Below are 3918 nucleotides of genomic sequence, written 5' to 3' on the forward strand. Positions count from 1 at the left end.
AGATTGGCTGAAACAGCCATGGATAAACCCGTCAGCTTTTTTGCTGGTCAAGAGACTGAAAGTTAGTTAACTGACACATGACTTTGGGGTTAGGTAAGAGAGCAATCCTATCACATCAGACCAAATCCTTAGAGATGGGCTGTGCGATGCTGTAAAATGGGATATGGCTCCTCTCCACCAGGTGAATTACGGGAGATGTTTTCCTTATTGATTTGCAATATCTCTTGGTATATGAAGACAACTTGTTTGTAATCAATTTAATTGAAGAATTATTGGCATACCGTAACTAGCACATAAAGTGTGCCACGTGACAAGTTTTCCTTTTTGTTTGTAGGGGGGAAGAATTGATTGCTTTCCTTATTGTTTGTAGGGGGGAAAGAAAGAGAATTTTGTCATCTGTAAAGTAAGATTACATATACCTACCTAGCATGATGGAGGAGAGGATTAAATGAGGTTATAGATGACAACTTCCAGACCCTGCTGGTACATGTATATACTCAAAATATGACAGCTGTTATTGTAATGCTTATTAACAAATGAGAGAAAGTTAGAGCCAGGAAGTGTTGCTGACTGTTCTTTAAGGCTGTTATTTCATGTTCTGCTTTTTGTTTTTTAAGTTTTAAATTCATAGTGTTGGTTTAACCTAAATTATGAATGTCTTTGTTTTGGCTTCTTTTCTGGGTGACTCGTTTGGGAAGAAATGAAGAGAAGTCATTCAACAAGGCTGGGAGTGGGAGTTTAGGGTTGAGTTAGCAGGTCCATGTCCACAGTCAAAGCAGGCAAATGGAAAATCCAAGTTCATTCATCAAGGGGGGAAAGATCGGACCGTGTTTGATGATCTGAGAGTTAGTTGACCCCTAAGAGTTAAGCCAGCCTTGAGCACCATGCTTATCTCAAAGGCAAGCAAGACCCGGAGGACAGGGGACTATGGGGTTTTGAGGCATTAGCAAAACCAAAGAGAAATACAGAAAGAATCTGATCTTAGAGCAGAAGGTTGTTTGCCTTTTGCCAGATTATCAATTTTCATGAATACTTGATACACAGGTTAGAGGTGGGGTTTGAAGAGATGGTGGCCTGATGCTGGCAGAGCAGAAATAGAGGGTGTGGAAGATAAGGAGGCCCTTGTACAGGTACAGATGCATTAGCATTCACCACCTCTCAAATACATCAGGTACTGTGGGAAATTGAACTGTAGTTCTCAGCTCTCTTACGTACCACTTAATGAGTCAAGAAATAGTTACTTGATGTACTGGGAGGACTGAACCCTTCACGTGGCATGTTAATTTCAAGGTGGCAGCTCTTATTATCATAGGAACTAGGCAACATGAGGGACCTTTTGTAGCATTTTTAATTTTTCTTGTGAATCATTTGTGATAGGAGAACAAAATCAGGTCACCTAAAGGAAATGATTTAATCCCAAAAAAGAGCCACTTAACAGGCATATATTATCACCATTCGATGGAAATTAATAAAGTGTTAGTGTTTACAATGTTCCTTTCAGCATAATGCAAATGGAAACAGCATTCATTTACACTGGAATTTGCATTGCATTAGGAATTTCACCCACATTTGAAAAATATTATTAGAGGGAATATTATTATATTATATTATACATATTTAAAGAAAAAGAGAGAAGAGGGAACATCCCCAGACATCCCATTCCTAGCTTGAGTATCATATCAGTGGGGTCATAGTAACATAATTACCAAATTCGGCTTGCTTGTGGCCCCTACCTACATGACTATAGAACATCAGCTCTCCTACTAAATCACACCAGTAATTTCTGAGAGTACCCTGGGGCTGTGTCACATGTATTCGGAAATGCCTGCTCTTTTCCTTTCATTTGATATCCTCACTGAAGCCCATTGACTAGAAGTCCTTTGATGAAACCCCTCCATACTGGCCTTGCTGTGGTACTGGGAGGGGGTCCTTCAGACTCTCCTTGGATGCTATTGAATTCCATGTGTAAATGGAGAGAATTTCATCCCCCACGTCTGATACTTCACTAGTCACTGGGGCTCTGAAACTGCACCCCTTACATCCTAAATCTCGTGACATTCCTCCTTCAAATGGCCCTTTTATCATCTGTTTGCAGCTAGTCCTTTTCACTCTAGATGGGGCCTTAGAGATAGTCTATCAGACTGGTTGAGAACCATCTCTTCAAATAAAAGCTTCTCCATTTTTTCTTAATGTCCTTAAATCTGCCCTAAGTATGATGCACTAACTGCTTCTTTTTCCTTTAGCCCAGAAGGAATCTAGTACATTGTCTAAGAATATACATGAGGTCAGGAATTGTGTCTGGGCTCTGTGGCTTACTTGCTAAGTTTTATTTTCCTTATCTGTAAAATGGTACATACCTTACAGAATTGTTTTGAGAATAAAATGAGAAAAACCAGTACCCAGAGTAAACACTGAAGAAGCTATTATAAGCTTGGAAAATGCTCATTTCATAGGGAAGAATGGAGGACCTTGGTAACAGTAAATGTCAGACTTAGATCTTAGAGCAGCGCTTTCTTTACCCCCATCATCCTCTGATATATATATATATATAATTTTTTATCTTCTGTCATGTATTTTTTCATACATGATAATTATAAGCAGCAATATCTAAGTATCATATAAAATCATAGATATAGCCACCATAACCCTTCCCATTGCCTTGAAAAGAGGCACAGATTCTTCACGTCTGTCCATGCTAGGTTGTGGGTGCCACAAGCTAGCTGGCATCTATGGCAGGATGGGGGTGTTCCATTCAATCTTGAGTGCAAAAGTTGTGTGATTTTTATGATACCCAATGGGAGAGTTCAGGTCAGAAATGGAAGCTGGGGTCAAACAAATAGACATGTGACATGTTTGAGAACAGGGATATGTTTGGGTGTGGAAGTGCAGGCAGGGCAGGATGGTAGGTCCCTGAAGAGTCAGTCCAGGCACCCAGGCAATGGCGAAGCTCACGCTTCAAGGCAAGCATGTGGAAATAATTAGAAGATAGAGACCAAAGCAGAATGAGCTAATGATCACAAACAAAACACTTTATGGCCACACACTTCAGTTACAAATCACTGAACAGTAGTGAGAATAAACTTGTATTTTAAGTCAATCTGTATGTGCTCACTTGTTTGAAGATGATGAGGAATTGCATGGCTTTTCTAAAATCAGATGTTGCAACAATGTGACAGATTCTATGTTCTAACTGAAACCCACTGAACTAAAACTGGTGTTCTAAACCTATCTTAGGAGGAAAAAAAACCCCAAAACCATTGCTTAAAATGGCTAATTTTTCTTTCATTCTAAGATTCCTTTCTCACTCCCAATCTTTTAAAACATCAGTAATTCATCACAAAGAAAATAACCCTCTAAATCCAAATTCTTCTTCCATGTCTCAAAAGCCGTCTGGACCCCACCTCCCTCAAACCCCATTAATTTTGAGTCCTAGGAAAAATGAGAGTGTGCTGATCCAAAAAAAAAAGCCCATTTATTTCTATAGGATCTCTTTTAAGATGGGTCCAAATTATATGGCTTGCTTACAAGCACCACGAGAGAATGTGCAGCTGAAAACCCCATATATAGCCCCATCCAAAACCAGCAACACTCTCAAAGGAAAACATGCTTTAGACTCGGGGAGGCTTTTAATTGCTTATGTGCCTCGTCCCCTCCTTAGTGCTTACATGCTGGGGAAGCTGCTAATTTATAACAGTGGTTTAGCCACTCTTGCCTGTCCCTCATGCAGGTAGACTCTTAATGGCCTTCCAGGTAAAGATAATTAGCTACTTTCATGCTTCTGAATGTATCAGTTAAAAGGGTACTTCAAGAAATAAACCCAGTGTATTTTAGACTGACTATGTTATGAAAGCAGATAAAAGTATCGTGTAGACCAATGCGTTAGTGAAACCAGGAATGCCTTGACCTGTGAATATACCT

This window comes from Globicephala melas, chromosome 17 (genome assembly GCF_963455315.2).
Source record: "Globicephala melas chromosome 17, mGloMel1.2, whole genome shotgun sequence".
In the NCBI taxonomy this organism is placed as follows: Eukaryota; Metazoa; Chordata; class Mammalia; order Artiodactyla; family Delphinidae; genus Globicephala; species Globicephala melas.